Source organism: Enhydra lutris, unplaced genomic scaffold (assembly GCF_002288905.1).
Source record: "Enhydra lutris kenyoni isolate GAN:26980312 unplaced genomic scaffold, ASM228890v2 scaffoldscaffold29, whole genome shotgun sequence".
Taxonomy (NCBI): domain Eukaryota; kingdom Metazoa; phylum Chordata; class Mammalia; order Carnivora; family Mustelidae; genus Enhydra; species Enhydra lutris.
In genome coordinates this window covers 11,764,915-11,780,797 of record NW_019154113.1, presented here as the reverse complement: position 1 = coordinate 11,780,797, position 15,883 = coordinate 11,764,915, and the positions used below count along the sequence as shown (strand labels likewise).

Sequence of the window (15,883 nt, the reverse complement as noted above, 5' to 3'; positions counted from 1 at the left end):
CTCCAAACCCAAAGGTTCCATCGCCAGCCAATCCCCGGCTGGTGCCCCACAAGAAAACCAGAAACACCTAAGGGGAGTGAATGGCACTTAAGTCAGCCTGTCCTCACGGCGGCAGCCGAAGGGGTGGGATCAGAATCAGCCAATAGTATTGAAGTAGTTGTTGTTAGGAGGGAGGAAGACGCCTGAGAGCGTGCGTGAGGCCGCTCCCGGGAAGGGGAGGCAGGAAGCTCTCGGAGCCAATGGCCGAGGCGGGCGGGCGGCGGCGCGCTTGCGCTCTGGGACGTGGGGCTGCGGGCGGGAGGCGGGGAGGGTGGGGGAGGGGAGCGGGCAAAAGCGCGGCGGAGGCTGCTGCTGCCGCCGCAGCCGCCGCCGCAGCGAAGAGGCCATGTTGTGTGGTGTGTGGGGCGGGGGGAGGAGGAGGAGGGAGTAAAGCCGAGAGAGGAGACGGGAGAGAGACACCACACACACACGGCACAAGATGGCCGGAGAGGCAGCAGCACCCCGAGCTGTCAGGCGCTCCGCCGCGGCCGCGGGGCCCGCCGACCGGCGGGAGGCTGCGCCCGGGCGGCTCGTAGGCCCGCGGGAGCGAAGCGGTCGCGGCTGAGGCGAGGCGGGCCGCGCGCGGGTGTCGGAGCCCGCGGCAGAGGCTCCCGGGGCGGCCGGGCCCACGACGCCGAAAGCGACGCTGCGGCAGCGGCCGCGGAGGCTCCCCGGGGCCCCGGCGGCTCGACCCGGCGCGGGCGGGAGGCTCGGGCGGTCGGTCTGGCGCGGAACGCGGGTGCAGCCGGCCAGGAGGTGCCGACAGCCGCGCTCGGACCCGGTGAGTGGTTCCCCGGCTCCTTTTATTGTCCTTTGTCCTTGGGAGGAAAAGCAAAATGTCCTTGAGCGCGCGAGCAGGAGGGGGTGGCGGGCCGGGCCTCGCCGGCCGGCTCTCCCCAAGCAGCCCCGCCGGCGTCGCCTGCTGGCTTTCCCGGCGGAAAGCGCCGGGTGCAGCGGGGCCGGGGCCGGGGGGCGCGCGGGGCCCCGCGGCAGACCCCACGGGGGGCGGCCTCGCTGCCCGCAGCGGCCCGGCCGGGAAAGGGGCGGCGGCGGGTGACCGCTGGCGGGAGCCCGAAGGGGACCGCGCGAGGAGAGCCCCTTTCTGTCCGGGTGAGTTATTTTGATATTTAGGGTAAGGAAAAAAAATTCCTTTCAGATTCTCCAACGGGGGAGCTTTTTAACCTCTTTCCGGCGAGGTGGGAGCTCATCTTCGTGGTCGAATTTAAAAGAACAATGGAAGCCTGACTACGTTTAAACAAAAATAAAACTTGCTTTTTTTTTTTTTTTTTTCCTTTTGGGTGTTGGCTTTTAACTCTTTCAAAGCCGATTTTGAAAACGGCTGCAGTGTTACAGATGAGAAGGTACTTGCTGCTGATTAAACCTCTGTGACGTTAAGGTTGTCTTTTAAAAAAAAATGCAAGTTGGGGAAGTGCCGCTGGTATTTCAGAAATTACGAAGATAAGTTTACTATACCGTCTAGGCTGTTTAATAGAAATAGGTTTTAATTGCGATGCTAGACGATGACGTTTGATTAAGATAGTTTATTTTACCGACTAATTACGCCAGGATTAGTTGACATTCTCACGTTTGAATAAGGCTTAAATAGACTGTTTGGTACTTTTTAAAAGGTCATAAGGAGCCGTTATCTGTAACTTACCATACCTGAATGTTAGAACGTACTTGGATCAGTTCCTGGACTTCAAAAAGTTGAAGTTCATCATTTTCTTATTTTTAACAATAATGTCAGTTAGCACAAGCCATGGTTGGCAAAACTTTTACAAAGGAATATTCTGACGCCAAATCTCTTTGTGAAGTTACTTTCTCGTAGTGTAAATATTAAAGTAGGACTGTTCTCGGTAATGGCAGATGAAGAGGAGCCATATTTGTTGCATTTGTTGCATGCATAAAAATCTAGATATGCTTAAAACGGAACAGTATTTTAGTAATAAATATTGCTTTCTCGAAAATTTGCAGAGTCCTGTATAGTTGTGAGTTTAGAAAATAGAGAGGGGATGTAAGTTTAATGGTTTGAAGAACAAACCACAGATGCACAAACCTTTGTGTATTTTAGAATATATTTGTCTTCATTCTGCGGTGGCTCTTGTGTTGTAAAGGTGCAGATCTACGTAAAAATAGTGTTGGGCGGATTTAGTAGTACCTAGAAAATCAAAGTTACTGGTGTAATCCACTGTATTTCTGATGGTATTTTTGTCAGTGAAATTGTTTTATGTTCCGAATAGCATTCATACAGTGCTACATGTTACATCAGTTGCGCATATCTTGATTTTACAGAATCTTTACCAATTTTGGTTTTTCAAAACAACATTTTTGAAATTTGCGAACACTGAAAGTAGTTTTAAATGTATATTCTGAATCTTTTTTTCAGGCCCTTTTTTGAATACTGAAATACAAAATAATTGCTAGCTATTTTAACCTCAGAAGATCTTTTTACGGGAGAAATGGGGGAAGGGAGAGACTGAAAATGTTCAAGACCATGGTTTGAAATTGAATAAAGGTCATAGATACTACATGTTTTAGACTTGCTTAAAAAACAAAGCTAATATCACACTTGGTGAGATCAAGTAACTTGTGGTTTAAAAATTTAAAGTAACCAGTAGCCATTTTAACTTCACTAATTTCTCCTGGAGGAGTTAATATTTAATTGCTCCTAATTGTAAAAGGTATTTCTAGATGGCAGTGGGAATTTTAAGATGATTTCAGTGTTTAAAAACGGTACTTTTCCTTTGTTTTGTGTATTACCTGGCATCAAAAGAAAAATAAAAAAACAAGGTTATAATCCTAAATCTGTCTTGAGGATGTGCATTTTCTGAAGTTTATTTAATCTCAGTGTCTTAATATCTAGTGTTTGTCCATGCCACTAAAAGATGAGGAAAACAAAGATTGATACATCATTAAGATAAGAAATAATTGCAACCTTAAATGTAAAGGTAGTGTGTGGATGAGCCGTTCCTAAATTTGTCCATAGATCATGTATTTGGAATATTTTCTCATTGTTTCATCACACTGAAACTTTGGCCAAGAACTGTTCAAAAAATCAAAACATTGATACCATCTTTTTTTTTTTTTTTTTTTTTAAGGTAACTTACAAGATTAAAATTAAATTTGGTTGATGATGGTTCTGAACAAATACAGCTCTTTTATTTGAGGTAAGACTGGGTAAATTTTTATTACTTTCACACAGAAATAAGCCTGTTTGGTTTTTATTTTGCTCTTTGATTTTCTAGGAAGTGGTGATTATGAGTAAACTAAATATCTGGAAAAATTTTAAAAAGCCTTTAAACCTTACCATTGAATGAAGAGTATATGTGCTGAGCTATTGTAACTTAATGTGCCTTTTGAATAGTTTAAAATACTGAAGGTCTCTTAAGCCTTTGTTTAATTTTGGGAGCAAGAAAAGACTGATTATATTTTGAGAAAAACGGTGAACCAGAGATACGTTTTTCTCTTTTTAATTCTCTAGTGTACTGTACAAACTAATTTTTTAAATATTTAAAGAAATGAATTTATTGGAAAATTTGAACTAGTTACTATTCATAGTAGATTTTAGGGAAGAACAGTTTAAAAATCAAGTTTTGTGAGCATAGCTTTTAGTTTTTGTTTTCAGTTATATAATAAAAGTTTTAAAACAGTATTTGCTGTTTCGTTGTTCCATCAATAAATTGTTTAGAATATTGGTGTGTTTCCCTCCCTCCCCCAAAGGTATGCCATTTTGAAGACTGAGAACCATGGAGTTTTATCCTTGAGTATAAAAGAAATATTCGCAGAAGTCTCTATTTTATACAGCAAGTAAGTAAACGTTTTATTTAGCATCTTAAATAGCTACCAACATTTGAGTAGGAAAATACCACTAAAGTTTGTCAATTAAACATAAAATATAGACTCTTTATCTTGAAAAGGAGCTGAGGAAAAAAGCCCATCAAATTCCTTTACTTTATATCAAAGGTATTCTATTAAAAGTTGATATACGTAATTCATATCAGAGAGTAAGACAGTACTTTTTAGTAATCTGCTGCTTCAGGATTATGGTTAAATCAGTAGTTGAGTTATCATAATCATATGTTTTTATAATCTGAAATTCTTTAGCCATTTTTTTGATGATAGAGATCATGTTTTTGAAATGCCCTAGAATTTTGCCTTTGCTGATCTCCAATTCTTGAAAGAACTATATCTTAAAAAGTGAAGATACTTTTCATATTTTAGTTCTTATTAGTAGATTTAATATACTCATTTTCCCTATTTTTACAGTTTTGTTTTCAAATAGGTAGTAAAATGAGTTATCTTACAGGAAATGAGAATAATGCATCTGAGGAGATCTGTAATCTAACCTTGGTAAAATTGTTTCTAAAGCGTAAAAGGGAGAAATAATTTTCAACATGTATGGGATACTTTGACACTTAAAACTAAATATATGAATGAAAAAAATTTGCTGATAATTTTCAAGAAATGTTTCTTATGAGTTAACATTGAACATGGAAATTGCTGCTAAGCTGATGCAGAGGAAATATGTATATATAGTAAGAGATATCTTGGAAAATTTTAAGAATAGCCAAATAAGTAATACGAAGGCAAGCTTATCTTTGTCCTTGAAATGTGGAAAATTTTTTATCTCTTGATGTTGGCTTATTGTATTCATTGAAGTAGGTGATAAAGGTAATATTTTTATTGTATTTGTTGTAGCTTAATTTTTCCTTTTCAGTCATTCTGCAGTTTCATCAAATTTGTGTTTAGTGTGCAAAAGAAAACAATGTTAAGACTTGACTATAGTGTTTTTAAAGATCTAACATCATACAGAAAAAAAATGAAACATTTTTCATCTTAACCTTTAACATAAATGCCAAGGTTATGGTTTCTTGTATAGAAGTGATAGGATATTAGATTATTTTACAAATGTGGTTGGGCACTGTTAGAAAAATTGAGAATTGGGCCTCGTAGACACAAATGTATGTAAAATATAATGTGATTTTAAGTTTAAATCAGCAAATTTATAATGGGCTACCGAAGAAGGTACAGTTTGACTCATTAAAATAAAAAAATGAATGGATGAACATAAGATGTGTTAAATGATGATTTAATTTTTTTTTTAACTTCAGTATCAATAAATAGGAACAAAATCTAAATGATACAGTAACTTCTAAATTAGTCCCCAATCTGATGGAGTACAGCTTCCCTTTTATCACCAGTAAGATAAAGGGTTATAGCAAATCACATTTAAAAAAGGTCTTATATCTACGTCAACCTTCATGATGATGCTTATATTCAGTGTTCTGGTATTTACTGCTTGGTCCAAGCTTGTAAAAATGGGCAATACATTTGATGGACAAAAGTAATGGACACGTGAGGGCAAATACAAATGTAGATACTATTTTAAATTCCCAAATTTCTTAAAAAAGTAACTTACTAGTTTATTACTGTATTTTGCTTCAGAACTGAAATGATACTTAAATATTTTTATTTTGGCATTTGAACGAACTTTTGAATCCTAAAAATCACCTATTGAATTGGTGACTAGGTTTCATTGCATTTGTTATTATGGTACTATTAAAAAGTACCTGAAATTCCACAGAAATGAAAGCATCCATGCATGCCCATAGTTAATTACAAGGTTTTCATGAACTATGGTATGACACTTAGAGGCTGCATTACATGATATAGGTAACTTTGAGTATAAATTTTCTTTCAAGTTGAATTGTGTTATTTGTAGTTTTTTGATTATTTAAAAATTTGATCTGGACAACCAGTTAATTTACTTTCTCTCCTGAGATTTTTTTGTTGAGAGGCATAAGGGGAAAAAAGTAATAAGAGGACATCTCCATCTTTGTTAATGAGGTGTGTGTGATAGAGTGGAAAATACAGCTGTGATTCAGCAATCAGGAGATGAACTTGTAAATGTAGATTAGCCCTGTAATCTCGACATTCTCTGTAGACATTAGTCTCCTAATCTACACAAAGTGTTTGGAGTTTCTAATCTCTTAAGAAGATACTTTAGCCCTTAATTGTGTGGTTAAAAATAATTTTAAGGAGTATCTTAACTCCTTTATGCAAATTGGAGAATAGTTTTTGTAATTTTTGCATTAGAAATTATGTTTGCTGTTTCTGTGAAGAAGTGGGTTGGGTAACATGAGACCCAGGTAATAGAGTATACCCAACTTTGTTGATGGTATGCATTCCAAAATATTAATATAAATGCAGATGTTAGAAGGTTGATTTTTAAAAAATAGTAAAGGTGTGAAATTGTATTTAAACAAGTGGGATTTAGAATGCTGCAGTAAAAAATTGTTGGATTTTCCCCCTAATGATTAAATATACTTAAAATTTAGTGTGTTTAATGTAACATTTGCATCTGGCTATCACAGTTATAAATGAGGATTTATCATTTACGTGCTTGACATAATCGACTTCTTTTAAGAAATTTTTATGCTTCAAAGATACGTATCTTCAATTTACCAGCTACTTTCCCATTCTTAGGTTGAGTGGCTCAATACAAACTTAGAATTTTCAAATTGGCTGTTATTTCTGAATGTAATTAACCTTTACAATTTAAATTCAGGGATGTTTTGAAGTTTGTAAATAAAAACTATATGACTTGATTGTTTTCATAACATCCAGGTGGCATGTTCTCTACAACCAGATGAAGTTTTGATTTGTACATTGTACAGGCTAGATCTGTGTTTTGGAAAATAATCCTTTGCTTTTTGAAATTAAGCTATTTATTTGATAATGAATATTTCCCAAACAAGCAATTTATACCCAAATGTGTACTACATAATAATCATAATCATTTTAATTTAGATGATGAATATAGTTTGCTTAACTTTAATGGTTTCTGAGTTGACTTACGAATGTTAATGACTTTATTGCTACCTTATTTATGTGGAAGGTTTTATTTCAGAGTGCTCTCAGATTTTATTTAAATGTAAATGTTTTAAGGACTTTAACAGGTTAAAAGTTGATGTAATCTATACTTTAAGAAAAGCACAAGTGGGCTAATAAAGATAAGAGTCTTTGCCTTTTAATATAAAAAGATCAGAAGTGAAAATATACATTACACCTATAATTTTATATTAAATGAAAATCTATAATATTGCAAACTCTTAAAGAAAGGTAGGAATATGAGCACAATTACCAACTTTTGTAGTCTGCTTAAGCAAAACTTGGCTCCTTCCCACCCTTTTCAAAGGAAGGCAGAGTCCTACTTTCTCAATTTTGGGGAAGGAGATGTTATGGTAGATTACATTGGTGTCAGTAATTTTTGAAGTGGTGCAAAGTGAGATCCAAGTCCTCTTTTGTTTTGGTGGAGTGATAACTCCACCAAACATACTCTTACTCATAGGTAGCTTTTTAATCACATTGTCGGACCAGTGTGAAGGATTTCCCTCGGACATTCCTTTTGCCAATGGAAGTCAATTCCATCTTTCTCTTAGGAGTTAAATTAGTTTAGTTCATTTGGTTGATTTAGTACTTGTTTTTGTTAACAAGCTGTATACCCTATTAAGGTCAGATTAAATTTGGAAGCTTAAAGGTAAATAATGCTGTTTCTTGTAAATTGCTTCATTTGTTAACTTGGTAGTATATTTTAGCATCGTAATTCTTAGAGGCAATTTTGAAGCAGATCTTTGCTGTATTTCTTGATTATGATTAGTCTAAATGACTGAAGGGATTTGGATTTGGTAGTATAATTAGGAACTTGCCTTATAATTTGAAAATTTGAAATCTTAGTCATGGATAGAGTTTGAGTAGGTAACTTAAATCCTAAACTATCCTGCTTTCTAAAAAGCCTTAAACTACTACACTTTTTTTTTTTTTTTTTAAGATTTTAATTATTTGAGAGAGAGAGAACTAGCACAGGCAGGGGGAAGGGGAGAGGGAGAAGCCGAGTTCCTGCTGAGTGGGGAGTGTGATGCAGGCCTCATCTCAAGACACCCCCCCCATCATGATCTGAACGGAAGGCAGATGCTTAAACGACTAAGCCACCAAGGCACCCCAAATTATTTCCCTTTAGTATTGAACTTAGAGGTTTTTGATAGCTCTACATGTTACGATTATGATAATCAGACTTACGAGCAGAGTGACTGAAAAATACCTACCTTTATTCAGAGGGCATTTGAAACAAACCTCATTTTCCATGTATAGTTTATGGGGCATTTCTGTCTAACTAGAGAATAGCATGGATATGAGACTTTTGTTACCAGTTACGTATTTTTTAAAAAAAGTGTTAGTGTTGCTTGAGTAGGTCTCTACAGTTGGTAATAAAAGTAGTTTGAAATTTTGTCTAAGATTTCCTTTCTATTAAAATAGTTAGATTAAAGTACATGATGATGTGAAATAATATCATGGCTTTTAATGAGTGAGAAACATCATGGCAAGTGGGTAATGGAAGTTTTCTTTTAGAAGTCTTGAAAGTGGGGCGCACCTGGGTGGCTCAGTTAGTTAAGTGACTGCCTTCAGCTCAGGTCATGATCCTGGGGTCCTGGGATTGAGCCCCATGTGGGGTTCCCTGCTTATCGGGGAGCCTGCTTCTCCCCGCTTGTGCTAGCTCTCTCACCATCTCTTAAATCAGTGAATAAAAAAAAAACACACAAAAAACAAACAGAAAAACCCCAACAAGCCAACTCTTGAAAGTGGATTAGATGAACAACCAGGAATTTTGGATAATCCTGTACTGTTAAGTGATTGTTGGAGGAGCGCCTGGGTGGCTCAGTTGGTTAAGTGGCTGCCTTCTGCTCAGGTTGTGATCCCATGGTCCTGGGATGAAGCCCCACATCAGGCTCTCTGCTCATTGGGGAGCCTGCTTCTCCTTCTGCACTTCCTGCCTTGCTGGTGTGTGCTGTCAAATAAATAAAATCGTAAAAAAAAAAAAAAAAAAAGGTGATGTTGGGCTCTGTTAAACAGCTAGTACTATACCCTGATGGTCCATTAAATTTAGAAAGACCAAATTTTATCTACTCTGTTGGAGTTCTTGGTGAATGAGACTTAGGCATGGTTTTTATAGTAACTTACTCCACAGGTGAGCCTCCTATATAGTCATTTAAAAACCTCGGGGTTAGAACTTACCTTCTGCTTGGACTATTTTGTTTGTAAATGCATGTATGTCTTGGTCTTCTGGTTGATGATTCTTGTTTTGAAATTCTGGAATAAATCATGGCATTTTAGTAGTCTATTTTTATCTTCTTTGCATAAAATTATATTCTTTTTGTTTCCTGCAGAAATGTGACTCCAGAGACCGAATTCTCTAAAGGGCCTGTACAACGTAGTAGATGTTGGTGGAAGCATTTAGTAAGTTTTATTTAATTTTCATGTTTAATCTGTTTTTAAATTAAAAGTGACTTTGGAAATTTGAATAATTGAGTCAGAGTTCTAGAAACAAAGGGATTTAGTGAAGCTCAAAGCAGTACAAAAATAAAAAAATGTGGTTAGATGTGTGTGAAGCTGATTAAAGTTTTTGCTTGTTTATTCCAACCTGTCATTTTCTTTCTTAAACTCGGACAGAATGCAAAGTAACCCACATATGAACATACTTCAACATTTCACCCTAGAATTAGGTGGTGGTAAAGTCATACCCCCATGTTTGTAAATAAAGTTTTATTGGAACACAGCTAGGCTCTTTCATTTACACATTGTTTGTGTTTCCTTTCCCACTGTAGCTGCAGAGTTGAGAGTAGTTGTAGCTAATGGTCACAAACCCTGTTCTATAAAGAAAGCTTACCTGTCCTTGTCCTAGATCCATCTCTTGTGTCAACTTAATCCTTCCTGTGTAGAACTCAGAAGCCCTTGGGTTTTCCTTTGGTAATAGAACATACTTTCAATGGATTTCAATGTAACAGTTTTAAGATACAAAGTAATTCTGAACTTTCCTTAAAAAAAGTTGTGTTGTGCTTTAAAAAAAGGTACAACGAAAAGTTCTTTTCACAGTGAGATTATGCTTTGATTTTAGAAGACTTGGTTACTACTGCTTTGTAACATTCTAACGCCCAACATGAGAAAAAGTGAGAAGAGAGTGTAGAAATGAATTTGGATGAATCCTCCAAAGAATTTATTTATTATTGACAGGACTTTATAGGTATGATTATTAATCCTCTTTCATAAATATTTTTGAATCACATTTGGGGATGTAGATTTTAGAAGATAATTTTGTTCCTAATTAGTACTTAACTTCCATTGTATAATGGCTACTAGGTCCCACAGAAGGTGAAGTTCTGGGTTTTTTTGTTAAGTTTTTATGGGGATAGTGAGGCCAGAGTTGAAAACTTCCTGATGTACAATTATTGATCTCTTGTCTCATATTTTAAAGAGATTAATTGCCTGGCACATAGTGGATGCTCAATAACTATGTTATTTATGGTATATCATTTCTGTTAAACATTATTTGTCAACTATTGGCTTAGGCCTAATTGGAAAGCAAAAGTTAAATTCATTATTAAAATAGAAATTTTAATGCGTTAATTATTTTTAATGTGTCTGAAAATGAAAACCTTGACTCCGTAAAGAGTGAAAGGGACAAGGAACTACAACTTTCAGTCTCTTAACATGTACATGTCAGATTTTAAACTAATAATAGGGACAACGGGAAAGATTTGATTTGATTGTACAACTTTAGATGATTCTTAGTTACCATAATTCATCTTACTCTCTTGGTGATCAACATTTGGCTGGTCTTTTTAAAATAATTTTGTGGTTGGTTTTTATGCCCACTGTATTTAGCACCCAGACTTATATTATAATTCTATTGAGGATTCAAGCTACTTTTTGTCATAGGACAACCTGTGTGAATTCAGTATTAAATATTTTCAAGTTTAAAGACCAGCACAAAGAAGACTGTTGTCAAGTCATAAACACCAAGAATCTTAATTACATGATGGGAAGGATCAGTTTCTGCTTATCATTCTTTTACATGCTTTTGTCCCTTTGGTTTTGCAATAACTATTTGAGTTTCGAAGTGACATACATTAACATTAATTTATTGTGGCATTATTAGAGCCATCTACTTTTAAAATTAAGAATCTTTAATCATTTCTTTTTCCTTGTGCCCTTCCCTATCCCCCACATTTTTTGGTGGTATTAAAAATGGGAGTTGCTGGGAAGTAGAGGTAAGGAGATGGCTTAGGCTTATTTTAGCAGAGCCCCTTGTAAACCCAATTCAGTAATGAATCTCATTTCAGCTTATGTCACTTGCTTGCATTTCAGCTGACTTACTTTATTTTACAATATCTTTGATTTTGGAACAAATGTACTGAATTAGAATTTAAAGAGAAGACCGTGTCCAATTTTACATTCTTAAATTTCTGGATGTACAGTACTTAGGATTTTAAGAGATAGCTGTTAGTACCTTCTTATCATAGAAACCTTTACTTTTGCTTTTGGGAATTTTCTTAGAACAATTTTCCTTAAAAAGAAGATCTCAACTGTTAACAGCAGGGTGGAAAAATTCTACCTGTTTATAGAATAAGCTTGAAGCCTGTATGTAAAATATACAAAAGATCTAGGTCTGTTTGATGATGGAATTCTAGATCAAACCAGCATCATTTCAGTATGTCTGCAGTAATTCACAGGTTACTGGAGAGATGTATAGTAAGGCTTTGATATCTGAACCATACTCAGTTTTCTGTACCAATGTTACTTTAATGCATGATTAAATTCTCTTTAAAGCAGAAAGTGTCTTTAAATAATTGACCCCATTTATCCAATGGATTTTTCAGAGGTCTTGCTGTTATTGGAATATAAATTATTTTGATTAGTAAGTTTAGTTTTTAGATCTCCATGTACTTTGGTTATTGTTATGTGGGAATAGTAGCTGAATAACATTTATTGAGGTCTTTCTATATGCCAGGTAATGTAAAGCTGTAAATGTACTAATTTAATTCTCACTACTGCCACATGAGGTAGGTACTACTATTTCTGTTTTACAGATGAACTGTGGATTTTGTTACTAAGAAAAGATCCAGGCTCACAGAATTCATGCCTACTTTCTTTTTTATTTTGTAACATAAATTTGCTTATTTGCAAATTTAGTCTTTTCAAGAATTTGGAATTCCATGAAAGTAAATGGCTTACTCACAAATCCCTCATTGATTTTTTTAAGGTGTTTTGATGCTTGACTGAGCACTTCTGCATATTAATAAAATTCTCACTTTTTGCTTTTCATTGGCTTTATAGGAGTGCCAGACCGATTATGACTTCTTAATGTCACAAGAGTTGTTTGCTCTTGTGGCATTTGTCTTTTTTTAGTCGTCTTAAACATGTAACGTGATAGAATATCAATATGCTAGTATTTTCTAACCTCTTGTCACACAAACTATTGCATCTTATTGAACAATTTTAGAATGATTTTAACGTCATTAGGTTTTCTTTTGAAATTTTTTTAAAATAATGATTTTTAAAAGGAAATTTCAGTGTCCTGGATAAATTTTACCTCTTGTCCTGTGGCAAAAGAATATAAAGCATTGAGTTTATCATTTAATGTACTAAACTGAATACATTTCACTTCTAGCCATTGAAATAATTAAAACTTGTTATCAGTGCATTAGTGTCATTGTTGATCCATAATCGTGTTTACATCTCCAACTTTATTTAGAGCTTGATCTTGCAATGTAATAACAGAGATTGGGGAGAAATTATAATAAACAGTACAAGAGAAATGATGGTACTTTTATTTTTAATACTTCTGTATAGTAATATATGTCCGTTTTAGGGAATGAGTAGTTCAAATGGAAGATACTTCATTGATACAAAGAATGGATGAGTTGTGTAGTTCTTACTTTTGGTGGAGAGAAACCAGTAAAGTATGTTAAGGAGAAGCATCTTGCATTTGATGTTTATTACTGATGTGACACTCAATTTTAGTCGTTTTTTAAATATGAGTGGTAGTTATCAAGTAGTTTACTTCTTGTTAGTAGTTATCAAGTAGTTAGTTATCAAGTAGTTTACCTAAGTAAATATTTATTTAGTGTATGTAGACAACAGATCCTAATTATAGTTTAGGAGATAAGATTTAAGTACCTGAAGAGCAAAAATGCCTTATATTTAATAATATAGTCACCTAGACTTTATGTGTACAAATTTAGTTTGAGAGCTGCAAAATTGGTGAAGACCAGAGTTAAAACTTATCTTTGCAATTACGTTTGCTCATGATAGATCAGATCATTTAATAGCAGAATATCCTGGGTTCCCACTTAATCCCTTTAGGTCAAATTATTTAAGTAATGGATTTGTTTCTCTATGAGGAACATTTGATAACCTCGGCAACAGAAGTATTTTACTTGCACTTAATTTGAAATCTGATAGCAATTTATGGCAAATACCAAATAGGCCACATAGATATTTTACATTTTTATCATTTTTTTTTTTCTCTAGTTGGCTACATATTTTTCCTGTATTCTCAAATAAGTTGCTGAAGATGGTGGCATCTCTATTGGCCATTTGTGTTACCTAAGCAGAATTAATTAACATCTATTGAACTGGAAAACTATGCGGTTATCCACTGCTTTGGGTTTTTTTTTTTTATTCCCTTAATCTCAAAATTCTTTTCCATAATTAGTTTTATTTGAAGAAGTTTGGAAAGTTTTCTGCATTGAGATTTAGAATACATAGTGTTGCTATAATTTAGCTTTCCAGGATTTTGAATTTGAATTTTTGTTTTTACTTCTCAATGTTGACAGTGTAACAACATTAAGTATGTAAAATTTGACTATTCCTTGCCACTTTTTTATAGTTACATATGTATCTCTGACAGTACAAGAACTTTGTTCCTCGCTTGCAGTCTTGCCATGTTTCTCTCCTTGAGAAGTGTGTGTAGTACATAGAAACTTTAATACAGTTTCATACTTTAAAGCTGTTACAAAATTAAAACTTTGTGTATGGTAAGAGTATCTTCAAGGTGGGTGGATGTTCTCTGTTTGAAGGAATAAGATTATTGGTATTCCAACAGCATTTTTTTCTTTTAATGTTTTCATCAAGCACCCAGTCAGCTTGAAGAGTCTCAAATGGACCCTACCACTGAGAAAACAAGATGGCAGTCCACTATGGGGATTTGAGGAAAATGGATTAATACAAGAGTGCTGTGATAATACACAACCCAGACAGGGTTCTTTTAACATGGATTTCATGAAATGAATGAAGACATAGGTTTCTTACCCAGCACAAATGGACAGTGGATTTGACTTTCTAAAGACTTTTTGTATCCCTAAAACAAGTACATTTTTGACATTTGGAGAAGAAAGATGGCACAGTAACACAGATGTTAGCTTGTATGCCTGGAAATTTTTGCAGTTGGATTTGTATGAGTATGATCTTGTGGAATGTTAACTTTAATAAAATTTCTAACACTTTAAAATTTCTCAGTTTGGGTTTTTTTTTTTTTTAAGCCGAAGTTTCGTTAAATGTTCAATTACTGCCTTAACACTTTGACCTTTACAGTTCCCCAGCAATAGGTATACTGAATAAAGCTGGTAAAATGGAAATGGTGTGCTGAAAGAGGGTTCACTTGGTTGATTAAGATTTTCTTTTTTCACAAAGTTGTGGAAATTTGTGCATTAAGAGATGGTTGTTTGGTTGAAATGCTATTTTGAGCTTTCTTGGAACATCTTGGAAAATAACTTACCAAGGGGTAATAATAGGAACTTTAATTTGCCATGAGATTGTAATAAGCTTATAAAACAAAATGCCTTTTGCCTCAAAATTCAGAATGAGTGATAAAATATTTTTATGAGTTATTTTGTGTTGATGGAAAAGGTCTCTCTTACCTATGCTTTTTAATATAATGTTTTACAGTAGAATATTCATCTGAACCTTTAAACTGGTGCCTCTTGTTTTAGTGGTTAATATCAGGAAAAGAGGTATTGGGTTTATATGGAAGTGTCCTTAGAGTATTCATAAAAGGACTTAAGATTTTGGTGGCAATAATGTCTATAATACATTTTATGTAAATATGAAGGTAGGGCTTTATCTTCTATTTTTCTTACTCTGTTTAGGAATTTAAATAAATCATGCCGTGTCATAGATTGTTTGAATTCTAGGTGAATACTGCTGTTCCATTTATTGATAATTGACTAATACCAGTTTTAGTAACAATGATAAAAGTGGGGTAGGCTTCATTTGATAGATCAAATGACTTATTCATTGTATTTTCCCATTATACAGATAACAAGGAAGAGTTCAGGTTGAATATTTTTTTTTTCGTGAGAAATAATCATTTTGTGTGACTAATCAAATACCATAGTGTACACATCTCTGATCAATACATGTGCAATATTTATTCTCATTAACTGATTTGAGGTGGTTGGTCTGTATAAATCAAAAGTGGACTTTTGGATTTTGATTCTGGTAGAAAATTTAATGTTTTGTAGAAGGTATAGAATTGAAACTAGGTTTTGATTATGGATTTTACTACCAAGATGCAACATTGTTGGTCTTGTTAGGTATAAACCTAAAATGGGTTTCTTAAATGAGGCGAGGACATTGTTCTGGTATACTAAAATGTAAGTGAGGAAAGTTGATTTTTTTTTTAGATGCGTGAATGTTTTCTTTGGGTGCTTGTTTGAGAGAAATGTGTTAAATTGTTTGTTTTTGGCATTAGTAGTTATATTGTTTCCATAGATCTCATGGTTTTGGTATTTAGGAGAATTTGCCCTGTGACATTACTTTGATAACTTGCCATCAGATAGGACCAATTGTTACTAACTTGCCATTGTTGGAATGGGTGTATATGCTTAGAATTTGCTTTGAAATAAAAGGGAATGGTTGGGATATATATGTGTTGTATTGGTTTGAAGGTGGAGTTTCTTGGGTTTGTTAAAGGGTGTACATAGTAGTTCCATGCTCTTGAATTTAA

General features: G+C 35.3%; 1 long non-coding RNA gene across 2 annotated transcripts; it reads left to right on the top strand.

Moving 5' to 3' along the window:
• The first annotated feature begins 418 nt into the window (after positions 1-418).
• On the top strand, positions 419-14,386 carry LOC111152650. 2 transcript variants are annotated; one of them, XR_002640932.1, is made up of 5 exons: positions 419-820; positions 3,138-3,206; positions 3,760-3,846; positions 9,264-9,333; positions 14,011-14,386. It is a non-coding gene; the product is annotated as an uncharacterized LOC111152650 (long non-coding RNA). The 2 variants fall into 2 exon arrangements; XR_002640933.1 differs by lacking the exon at positions 419-820 and adding an exon at positions 1,372-1,400.
• Positions 14,387-15,883: the final 1,497 nt, after the last annotated feature.